This window comes from Diadema setosum, chromosome 2 (assembly GCF_964275005.1).
Source record: "Diadema setosum chromosome 2, eeDiaSeto1, whole genome shotgun sequence".
Classification (NCBI taxonomy): domain Eukaryota; kingdom Metazoa; phylum Echinodermata; class Echinoidea; order Diadematoida; family Diadematidae; genus Diadema; species Diadema setosum.
In genome coordinates this window covers 40095171-40108131 of record NC_092686.1, presented here as the reverse complement: position 1 = coordinate 40108131, position 12961 = coordinate 40095171, and the positions used below count along the sequence as shown (strand labels likewise).

The following is a 12961-nucleotide window of genomic DNA, read 5'->3' as shown; positions in this document are numbered from 1 at the left end:
CATCGAAGAACATCACTCATTTCAGTCCAGTCTGCAAGTTGTTGCGTTGTCCACACAAATGCCTCAATATCTGTTTGGAATGGAAGATGAATGCAAGATGTCAGTTACATGAAAATCCATCACTACTTACAATTCTGTAAGATCATCAATACGAGCCACAAATTTCCAAAACATCACACTGCCCCCTTCCCCACCTCCTTTTCAGGTCTACATTATATGGCGTATTAGAATCTGAAGTTTGAGAACATCACTCTGGTCTAATTTTACAATTCATGCCTCCCCCCCCCCCAAAAAAAAAAAAAAAAAAAAAAAAAAAAAAAAAAACACTGTGTTTCAAAGAACCATAGATTGTAGAAAATCATAACGAGCAAATATCACAAACTAAGGCAAAATTACTTGCCAGGTACATGTTTATAATGTTTACATTTAGGCCTATAGCATGATATAACAATTTATGAATTCAGGTGCTGAGCATTAACGTTGCATAACAAATACGTTTTTGCTTGTTGTCTATCCAAATCAAAATGGCTGGTATGATATTCACGACAACATTATCAAACCTTATTGTTGTTCGTAACGCCTCGCCCTCAATTTAGACAATTGTTATGTGGGAGGAGGACCTTCCTCATTTAGATTTTAGCATTTATAAGTAGCTTTAAATCATTTTTTCCCATTGAGACTTCAAGGGTAGTCAGCGAAATAACATCACAGTAACCTGGACAGGTAAAGGTATTCAAGATCACTATCAATAATTTAACACTGTAACACAGTTAACTATCTACATTAGATCTAGAAGAACTGTAACGTTAGATAATTCGTGGAAGATTCAGAGTGAATAAGAGAGCTAATTTACCTGGGAAGAAGTAGGCCGTAGCATTACATACTTGAGCTCGTATTACAGGCAACAATAAAATTGTACAATATATTACCGTTTAGTGCGTTACAGATTCGATGCAAATGTGAGACGAGTTCATTTGACTCTAGTTCGAACCGCTTTCCCTATTCTTCACTTACACCGAATAATAGCTGTGGGACTGCAAACGTAGCGCACGAAGCTAGGACAGAGCCAAACTAAGTCATTGTGACCTGTTAGAGTACATATTTACACTCTTTGGATATTCTAATTCCTTATTCACAAATCTGCATTCAATAAGGTGAAAATTCGAATAATTTAACTGTCAATACAGAGCGATATGTAACTTTACCGATTTCATCTGTCTGGTTTCCGCTGCTCTGGGCGCAGCCATTTTGGACGAGCGCGTACGAGGACGTTTGACAGATAAGTGATTTTTGATGACATCCGGCGTGTACGCACGCGATAGTGCCACTTCGTGAAAATCCAGACCGACCAATCGGAGTTTTCACGAAGTGGCACAGTCGTTATTATTACGTAATTACTCGAGATTGAGGTTCAAAAATTTGTCAGGTTGTAGAACTCGGTATATACTATCATAATATGCAAAAATCTCAAAATCGAAAATTTACTCGATTTTGGCCGGTTGTGCCGGTTCGTGGATTCAGCGACGATTCATTCATTTCATTATTTTTTTTCCCATTTCCATGTTTTCCACCTCCCAATGCATGCCTTGAAACAGCTGTGGTGCAGAAGAATGAAATTTGGTACTGAAGCATTGCGGAGAGTGGCTGATAGTACTAGTAATTGCCATGTACCTGTGCCATCTTTCCTCCAACTCCACTCCCTGAAGTCAGGGATCACATCAGATAGGGTGTGGTTTCTGATGATCTGCTCCCACGTTATGACGAGATGATGCCTACCCTCGTTGACGCAGGCTGCCCCATAAACCTAATTGTTGCTCATCAGTCCTTGCTGGACATGAGCACGATTATTAAAGTAGTTAATGTGTCAGTGAGCTCTGGTTTGCTGACCCATACTACTTAGGCATTTTGCATGCCACATCAAAGCAAGTCTGAAGTAATGTCGCACCTTGTCAGTGCCTGATGTTTGGCTCTGGAAGAGAGGTATGCTGTACAGGAAAGAGCTGAAAAGGCCTTTATCTTTTCAATACCACGATCCATCCGTAACTCCCTCAGATCAAAGGGATTAAAAAAGCTCACTACCGAAAATGTGAATTTATGCTCATGCGTGCGATTGTATACTGTTTTCAGAAAATGTTTTCAGAAAACATTATGTCATCCTTTGTAAGGATATCTTTGCGAGGATCGCATCTAAGTTGTTGGAAAGCTGAAGGGTTGTGAGATCACAATACTGTTGGATATTTCCGTCTCGAATCAGGTGCTCAGGATGAGTTGTCCGTCCCATTTATTCTTGGATATCTGTGCGCTGATTAATGAGAGCAGTTCTTTATTTTTCAATCTTAATTTTCAGGAAGCCGCTACGCTCTTCCAATCATAATTTGAGATTTGAGTGGTGCCATCACCATCTCTTGTCAGAGGACTGCACAGTGTTGCTGCGCAAAAATGTTAAGATTATTTTCTTCAGGATCAGTATCCCATACAACATCAATAGGGTGCACGTCACGAGACCGACACCCACGAGTCATACAGCCCACAAGTTATACAGCTCACAAGTCATACAGCCCACGAGTCATACAGCTCACAAGTCATAACAGCCCACCAGTTACACAGCCCACGAGTTAGACACTGAGTAAATAAAGCCCACGAGTTCGACATCAAGTAAAATAAGCCCAGGAGTTATACGGCTCACGAGACCGACACTACGCACAAAAGGCTCATGAGACCGACAGTAAGCAAACAAATCCCACGAGACCGACACTACACTTAAAAGGTTCAAAACCACTAAACATGTACAATTTAGTGAAATACTTGTCGCAATAGTTTTACCAAAGAAAAAATAAAGCAACGACCGATTGTCATAAGTTTCGGGTAATAGTTACCGTTAGTACATTGTTAACTAGAACTGCCGAGAATTTGAACATCCAGTTATCATTCTTTCGGAAGTTATGCATTCATAAAGATGGTAAACCCGCCAAAAACAGCATGTCGCAAATTAATAGTTTTGTCGATATGTTACTATTATGCAAATGAAAGCATGATCTTTTTTCATTAAAACTTGTTCTAAGGCAAATTAAGCCTTTTGCCTACACGTTAGAATAAAAAGAAATATAATTGAAAACTATTCAGCTGAATTATTTTACAAGTCAAAATTGTCGCAAAGGTCTGTGAAACATACGTTACCATGATTTCAAGTTTTCCTTTAAAACATTCCCCGGGGTTGAAATTGTGAATTATCCGTCCTAAAAACTTAGGAAATGTCTCGTCCAATGCTGTAAACAATAGTTGTGCCACCTGGTTATCTGCTGCAGAGAAAAAGCTTCAAGCACTAACATGTTTCAGACCGTATGGTTAAGAAATGAAACATACGTTACCACCGCAATGGAAAATTAAAAATGAAAATGTTACAAGGAAGATACCAAACATAGGCATACGGTACCCCAATCTCTCCACTGAGTTTTCAATTATGAGCCATTACTAATCGCTTGAGAAAGTCACATCGAAGGTCAGATTTAACCTACGTTACTGAAACATACGTTACCCCCGAAAAAAATAATCTTAATTAGATTCACTAACATTGCAACCATTCATCGATAACAAGTGCTATCTAGAACCATATTACTCCATAGTTGCTTAGAAACAGTCCTTGCGGCAAAATGGCGCATCACGTTGACGACTCACAGGAATGGACTGCACGAGATCTTTCTCAGTATCTGAGCGAACGGTATACATATTTTCAAAGTCATGTTTAGCGTAATTACATTCAAATATTGGTACATTTTTACTATAAGCAAGTACTTTGGTGTTTGTTTTGTCGAGGAGAATAACAAGTTTACATCTCACTCAGATATTTATACAACATTAAGGTACCTAAACATAGGGTCAATGTTGTAACGTAGGTTTCACTTAAGGTAACGTAGGTTTCAATTTTACATCTGCATGTACACTGTCGTACTTTTCACCAAAGCTTTATCCTAAAAAAGACTAATATCCATAAATAAACAGATGAAAAACATATTTAACTTTTAGGCTTGAACTAACCATTCTTTTTGGCGATAATCATTGTCAATGAGGCCCTGAATACCCTGGTAACGTAGGTTTCAATCACTGTATCAAAATCAATCCAATATGTATGTTAATTATATATGAATGATAAAAATAATGGTTTTCATTTTAATTATCATATCATTTACTTCAAAGTTATAGTGATTGTAGTCTACCAAATTCATTATGTGACACTTCATTCCTTGAAATTAGAGGTAACGTAGGTTACGTAATTATGTAAGAATATCTTATTACTGATTTGCAGTATGGATTTTCTTATTTCTCTGTGAAGGGAATCTTATCATTACTCCTTGGGTTCCAAGAGGTCAAAATAGGAAAATCAAGAGCCAAGATTCAAGCCGATTACTGAAGAAGGAAAAAGGAAACGATTGGAGATGAAGCCTTCCTTATACTCTCTTTAAAAATTGAGTGAAAATATTCACTCTTCATGGAGTGAATACAAAAAAGAATGAATTTAGAGTAAAATTGGAATGAATTTTGAGTGAAAAAAAGTTCATTTTCACTCATTTTTTGGTGAGCTCAGGGATTACTCGAAGATTTAGGAGTGGTCCCTGAGGTCACTCTAAAAAGAGTGAAAATGAACATTTTCACTCTAAATTCTCTCTTTTTTTTATTCACCCCGTTAAGCGTGAATACTTTCACTTGATTTTTTTTTTAGAGAGTAAATCCGAGAAACAACGTGTAAAAAAGTATTACGTTCCTGTGGAAAATCTTAAGAGTTGGGAAAAACAAGAGCGCAGATAAAAAAAAAAAGATGAAAGAGTTAAAAAGCACAGAGCCTTCGGCAAGAAAATAAAAGAAGACTTAAACCGATCTCAGCAAAGGGAAGGTGATAATGTCGACTTGATTGACAAGGATTGACAAGGAAATTGATTCACAAATTAAAAAATTTGCTAATGATGTATACTTATGTATGCTTTACAATGAAAGGTACTGGATAAAAGTGTTGGTTTGTAGATATCAAATTGAAAGGATGAAATATATGTAAATTTCCTTGTTTATGCACCGAAAATCATTCATAAAAATGTCCACCCAATCTAAACTCTTCCGAGATATTAATGAAAATATGATGTTTAACCAAGAAAATAGAAGAAAGCGTCATACTAACGCTCTTATACCAAATTTTGTATAATTCCACTCTAATACAACTCGCCACTTTTGCATTATTCTCTCCTACACTGGCTTACCCACTATACCTTTTATTGAAAGTTGCCTTTTGCAGAAAAATACCAGATTGTGAGTTTACAGTTGTCTTTTACAATGATGTAATATACATTGAAGACATTTTATATGTCACCGAACTTTTATTCAATGTAATGGAAATAGAAGAATTGCAATTTGTTCTTCTGACATTTCTATGCCTTTTCCATTGCCTCTCCCCCCCCCCAAAAAAAAAGAACAAAACAAGGGGGCATCCAAATTATGAAAGGTGCGCCTTTTTGTGTTTGTCATTGTTGCCTTTATTGACTAGTGTGTCATAGGTCAGTTATACTCTCAATCTAAAACCGTGAGAAAGCTGTCTATTTACGTGACTACTCTTAAATTGTTCATAATTCTGTATTTTTGTGACTATTACCCAAACCATGCATTATTGTTGCTTAGAACTTACCATGGCACATTATTGAATAATGTGCCAAGAAATCTGTACGTTTTAAGCAACACTAATGCATGGTTTGTTCATTAATGAAACTCGTGATTATCATGCATTATTAATCATAAAGCAGTGCTGGTGTTTGCATTTTAAACTTCATAGGCTCGCTGTGATTTATTTCACATTGTTCACTCTTATGCCTGATATACCTTATTGATGTAAACTTTGATATGCTAAACAGTTAAGTGCTGACCAGCTTGTGCACTCACACTGTGCAATGTTGTTTAGCGATGCATCATTCCTTTTTAATGCACTTTCCAATGCATCTCCACTTTCGAGTGATAAATATTTCAATCTGGAAACATTTGAAACATACGTTACAATTGTTTAAAGTACACACTGATACATTTTAGGGGTTCTTGACAATGTCTTAGTGACTCTTATGTAAATGCATTCCTTTGGTTTTGAACAGGGCACTTCAACAGGTAATTTCAAAAAAAAATTTGCAGTGAAACTCATAATATTCAGACAAAATAAACTCTTGAAACTTAAATATCTTATTCCAATTTTTCATATTAGGCCAAATGTTTGGTACATTATACTATAAGGACGATAACTTCAGACGGCAATTAAATAAATCTGTTTCCAGAAGTACTGAAGGTCTTGCAACGCTGGTACTCTTGATATTTATTAGAACTCTTAAAATTTATCGTCTTTTTTAGTGTTTAATATATTTATGTAACATACGTGACTCATATGCGTAACAAACGTTACCAAGGTTTAAACAGTCACATTTTCATTTGTCATATGGTTACTGAGATTGTTTGAGAATATGTGTAGGACAAATCCATCTAAAATCATTTGGCAGTTTTCTGCAAGTTCTATGTGTACAAATAAAAAAAGTATAGGAAACAATCTAACTTTACATAGTTAACAACCTCCATCATATCTATCAATATCTTAATTCACGGTTACAGTAACTCATCAAATGAATGAAAAATATAGCAGGCACTTTGAAATAAGAATGGTCATATCTTCGAAACTATCCACCAATAGAAGGATAGTTGCATTGTCCATCCCTAAACAGAATGAATATGGTCAAAGAAAAATAAGCGCAGTAACGTAAGTTACAGTGGTGAAATTTTCATGTTCAGCTTCAAATTTCAGAACATAAAAAGTTTGCAACATTTGTTGCTCATTTTTGTTTAAGTTGAAATTCAGTGTATCCTCTAGCAATTTTTCGTTGTCGGAATGTTTTTGAGAAAACTTTATTTTTTCAAAATTTCAAAACCCGAATTGTACATTTTTAATGGTTTTGGCCCAAAAGGTCCACGAGACCGACGCTACGCATATAAGGCTCACGAGACCGACATTACGCAAAAGAGGTTCACCAGACCGACACTAAGCAAAGAAGGCCCACGAGACCGACAGGATGAACAGCGCCACCTATAGACCAATAAATTGTATAGGGTGTCCTGATAATAGCATAGGAAGATATGAGAGATGGAAAAGAAGAGTTGCCATCTCCGGCAGGGTGTTACCCCATCGGTTGCCCCCCCCCCCCCCTGAAATGATCAGGATCTTTAATTGTGTTTGCATGGGTGTGTGTTTGTGAAAAAAAAATGAACAAAGTACAATAAAAGTGTGTAACAGATCTTTCCACAATAAACCCGCGAGGGTGTTGATTCAGTATTAATAAAAAAATAAAAAATAACGTAATCGTCTATTAAGGTAGCGCTAGGAATTCGGAAAAAAACTAGATGCATCCATGAAAACAGCTATTGTATTTCACGATAAAATGTACTGTTCGGAGGAGAATAACACAAGCCACAAAATTGAAGTGAATCCCTGCGATATAAAACGTTTCAATCAGTAGAATTGCATTATAGTTACAGAGAAAATTACAAATAGATCTTACTGCAAAACGTCAAAACAGGAGGGTAGAATATCTAAAATAGAATAAGTAACTAGGGAATCGGGAAAGAGAAGAGGTAAAAAATTTATTTCTTGTCCATCTTCTAGCTAAAAACTGGGAAAGCCTATTAGAAATAGCACGATGGCATTATAAAAGCTCTAAAATTAATCCATACATCTTTATTGTCCTCTTTTAAATTCATTTGTGTTTTTTGTCTTTTTTTTTGGGGGGGGGGGATGAAGAATACCAATTCTTCTATTTTTTTTTGGGGGGGGGGGGTGGGGGCATGAAGAATACAATTCAATTTTTCTACTTGATAGCAATGTCGCTCCCTGACACACTTGCCCCCCTCCCCAGAAGTATGTAGAAATACATATTTGATGACATTCATAATTATGTAGATGGTCACCATCTTTCAATTGATAGCGTTACGAAATTACACCCGCCAGTATGTTATTTTTCCGTTCATGGAACACCCTGTACAGGTGATTGACATGTAGATGGCGCTGTATATCCTGTCGGTCTCGTGGGCCTTCTTTGCCTACTGTCGGTCTCGTGGGCCTTTTCTTTGCCTACTGTCGGTCTCGTGGGCTTTCTTTGCTTAGTGTCGGTCTCATGAGCCTTTATGCTTAGTGTCGGTCTCATGAGCCTTTATGCTTAGTGTCGGTCTCGTGGGCTATGTTTGCTTAGTGTCGGTCTCATGAGACTTTTGTGCGTAGTGTCGAACTCATGGGCTGTATGACTCCTGAGCCGTATAACTTGTGGGCTGTACGACTCATGGACCTATTATTGTTGTCGGTCTCGTGGACCGTATGACTCGTGGGTGTCGGTCTCGTGGGATGCCCCCCATCAATAGGTGTTCAGTTTCCCTATTCATTTGCACTTTCAGTATAGAAAAGGTTTCGTTTGATAAAAAGAGAATAAAAAAGATAAGAAAAAACCTTCAGCTGAATTGTCTTCACCTACTCTGATACGATACTGCCATTAAAGGACTTTAACGATCGAATTTAGTTAACTGCCCCTAGAATACTGATCTGACCTGGATTGAGGAGCTCGATTCCCCGGAAGCAAGGCAGAGCAGGCATACACCAATTTCAGCAGGAGGAGAATCATATCGCTTGCCAGCTGGAAAGTTATATAATTGACCATGAAAGGTGACAAGTCGCTCAGTCGATAGCGTATGGCTTGCGGTCTAAAGATTTGTGTTCCGGCGCGGGTTCGAATCCCACTTATCTCAAGTCTAGCTGAGCAATGGTGTGTGTTGTCATACCGTCCCCTCTAGTAGAGGCACAACACTTTGCACCTCATCACTTGGATATAAAAAGTGGAAGTCCCTTGTGTGAAAGAAACACAAACCCAGACACATGAAAAGATCCCGAATCGGCATTCCGTTATCGGAAAACTCAAGGTGCATAAACCGGTAAAGTACATACAACTGACCAGCTAGTTGCATACGGGCTATCCAGCTATCTCGTCAGAAGGAAAAACGAAGACAAAATAAGATTAGGCGTGTTTATTACCCTCTTTGCCATTGCACCCTGATTCGGCACCTTGGAATAGGATGGCGGCAGTATTTAAGCATGTATATATATATATATATATATATATATATGAAAAGTTTGCTCGCAAAAACCGATGTGCATTTTTGAAGATTTTGAAGTACGGTCTCTGTCATTAAGTACAAAATAATACCTTTTAAATGATATATTGGTCACTACAAAATAAGTGATAAAGGTACATTTTTTGAAGTTATGGTCAAAAGAAACAAGAATTTTCTTATTATTCTCTTTATTGTTCTTGACCTTTAATCGCACATATCTCCATTTGGCAAATATGGACTTATCGGTTTTTGCAAACAACTCTTCATATATATATATATATATATATATATATTGAAACAAAAAAGGAAAAACTGACCAGCAACGATTGATAAAAAGTGAAAACTTTGAGCAAAGAAAATGAGAAAAAAAACCGAAACCGATGGAAGCCCATTTTCTGTGCTCAAAATTTCAATATATATATATATATATATATATATATATATATATATATATATATATATGTTGCAGATCCAGCTGAGGCACGCGGCTGGTTGTTATTCATAACTCTCTGCCCCAAAAAGGAGTGTGCGCATAAAGGCCCGTATTCTACTGTAGACCAAGGTTTAAACCCATTTTAGACTCACCTATGGTTTAGCTAGAGCCGAGGTTTAATTTTGTATTCTGCTAGCGAGGTTTTGTGCATAAACCCAGGTCTATCTCGGGTCTAAATTAAACCCGAAATAGGCTTGGGTCAAGCCACCATGGTGCCCTCTACGGAAGAAGAAATTCTCCCTCTCTGAGTACTTTTCTCTCCACAAATCCACTTAAATTTATTATTGGCAGTGTATCAGCCACATGAGCGTGACGCTCTTGGATTTTGAATAGTTTTTACGGGTATTTATGTCGAATAAGGGCATGCTGTATTTTTGCCTGCGACGACTCGTGAAGCACTGTACATGTACTGTACAGTTTATGTACGTGTGCGACGCACATCACAGGATACATGGTAAGCGTATAGACCGATTCAAGTGACTGTTCATGGAAGTGCGCCCTCTTAAGGCGACGCCATTACTGGGGGCCAACCAGGCCGGGTCGGCAAGCGCCGTGCGTGCGTGGCAAGGGTGCTAGCGGCAGCCAGTGCTTTTACCACCCGGCGCCAGCCGGCCAGCTAGCTATCTCTGGCGCTGGCAGCGATCGACGCATCTGGATTTGTGACAACTCTAACGTCTACTTTTTTTTTTTTCGTTAGCTAATTAATAAAATTAAACAACTTATACCGGCTATGAGCGAATGGGCAGATGGCATATACGGCTGTAGCCAAAACTTGAACTTCAAGGTAAATATCGGTACGATCCGTGAGTGGAATTGTAACACGTTAGACTCTATTTCTTTTGCGATGACCTGGGTACTCGCGTGTAAGCCCCTTAACATTAGATCTATTCACATTTGTGTAAGAGGATAAAAAACACCTGGGGAGAACTATGGCTAGGCGCAGACAGACGTCTAGATAGTAAGCCTAGACTGTTGAGCAGTTAACTGATATAATTAAATACAAATAATGAATCAGTTTTGAGCTACATAGTAGATATGGCGCTATCAAAGCAACTAATAAGATCAGTTAACTTAAACCTTTTTAGGCTTTTGCCTTTTCTCGGACCAGTGGGGTAAAGTCTGTCTAACGTTTTTTAGATCTTGTCTAGAATTCTAGGCAACAGTCCAGACTAGATCTAGACCCGTCTAGACCTATTGACTTCTACCTAGAACCCTCTAACGTTAGCTACATCCTATATCATTTTCGGTTGTCACTAACTTCCGGCAAGTCTAACTAAGTAAACCAAACTGAAGGCAAATCTAGGCGTTTCTAAGCCGTACAAACTTAAGAAGTTAATTTACGTCGCCTGATGTCAACAACCAAACATTCTACTGTTTAAGGTCTAAGTAACCTTGCATTTAACATCGCGCTATTAAACGCCTAAAATTACAATCTACAAAAGTGATTTTCAAATCAAACTTCCTTAATATGAATTATGCTTATGAAACGGATGTTTGCCACCATTCATGGCAGTTTAATATATATAAGTATCACTTTATCAAAAATCAATTCAAATTCAGAGTTCCAGGCCCAAATTGAATATGGTCAATTTAATGCTGAATGCTTAGTGAAAAAGTAAAAATTTACAATATAAGATTTTTTTTTACACATCTTGAAACATACATTTGGCTGTAGTGATAGGCTTTAAAATGTTTGTCATATAGAATGTAGTATACTAGTAGCCAGGAAGTGTATTCTAACTTTTGTAAGTATTGCACCAAGCATTTATATATATATATATATTTAATTATTTCTCAAAATCTTTGATCTGAACCTGTCTTCTAAAATGAACAACTTTATTTCACGAATATGAATATGCAGTGATTTAGCCTAATCAAATAGAGAATCTATTAGGCATAGGCCAAAGTTTGTTTCAAAAATCTGTGCATTTTTTTATACCGCTGTGTTTCACTTAAGTGTATATTATATTCATCATGCGTCAGTATATTAGTGTCTGAATTTCACACACTGACGTGCAGCTTCCATTTCCGTTTTTTCGCCTGTTATTTTATTTTGTGCACCCAAACAACTGCACAATATGTTTTTTGTTCTGATCCTTTGAAGCTTTCATTAATTTTAGATCGATATGTCTGAATTACTCAATTTGTCCAAAAGAAAGGCATTAAATGCCGCTGAATGACTTTTCCACAGTGAGTAAAACAATCACAATTTTAGCGCGGCGGTCGCCGACCCAGCGGCCGCCGGCGGCGCATGGCATGCGGCCGCGCCCGGCTAACTATGCGCGATGGGTACGCTGGGCTGCTAGCTGCAAGTGCAACTCGCTGGGTAGCTAGCTCGCTGGGAGCCCGCGTTGGCCCCCAGTTATGGCGGCCGTTATAGCGCCGCTAGCGGCGGTAGGTAAATAGGCCATCGAAATTGAAACGGTCTATTGCACCGAACTAAAACATAGTGGAATGCGTGTCCCTATTCCCAACATACACGAGACCGTGCAGCCAAATTACCGTCTTGCGTCGCCATCTTGTTCAGGCAATTTTTCTTTATATGGAGTGCACGCTTAGGCGCGGTCAGACTGGGCCACTGGTACGCGCGCAAGCAAGAGTACGTCGTCCAGTGGCTAGTGATTATGACGTAACAATGCACGTTTGTACAAATTTTGGTCAATTGCGCTTCGGAGACACAGCCCGCACTCCATATAAGGAAAAATTGCCCGAACAAAATGGTGGTGGTAGCAAGTTTTGGTGGCTGCGTATTTCCTGGGTGAACACGCATTCCACTATGTTTTAGTCAAAGAGATTTTTCTCCTCCCCACCACTAGAGGGCGGACTCTACAATGGAGTCAGTGATTTCATGGGGGCCGCCATAGCTCACTTAACAATGAATGGCGGACTTTGCGTACTATGTATACATTTCTACAGCGCGTATTACGCGAACTTCTGAACTTTTACGCGAGTACGCACTTGATTTTGGCTGCTCCTCGGTTGCTCCTTTGCTAGCGTGTTAGCACGAGGGGTGAGCCTACCGTTGTACCGCCTCGTTGTCATCCAATGCTCCCCTTGCGCTCACAAAACAATAGTACAGGGCGTATGAAGACTCCGCACTCTAGCAGTCACTGGGAAAAATCTCTTTGGTTTTAGTTCGGTGGTCTATTGACCGATTCGGGTTCGTTGAGGGCAGCAGACATTTTACGGCACAGGGCGCAGCCATAGTGGGTGTATCAGCCGACCCCCCCTGCTCTCCCCCACCCTGGGGCAACATGTTTACACGCACTTGTAACAAAGGTTCGCGCACTAAGCAAGCATTCG

At 38.7% G+C, this 12961-nt stretch overlaps 1 protein-coding gene across 1 annotated transcript in view; it reads right to left on the bottom strand.

The window, feature by feature from the left end:
• The window catches only part of LOC140245014 (uncharacterized), a 218922-nt gene that overhangs the window by 15061 nt on the left and 190900 nt on the right, over positions 1-12961 (bottom strand). The window lies entirely within an intron of this gene.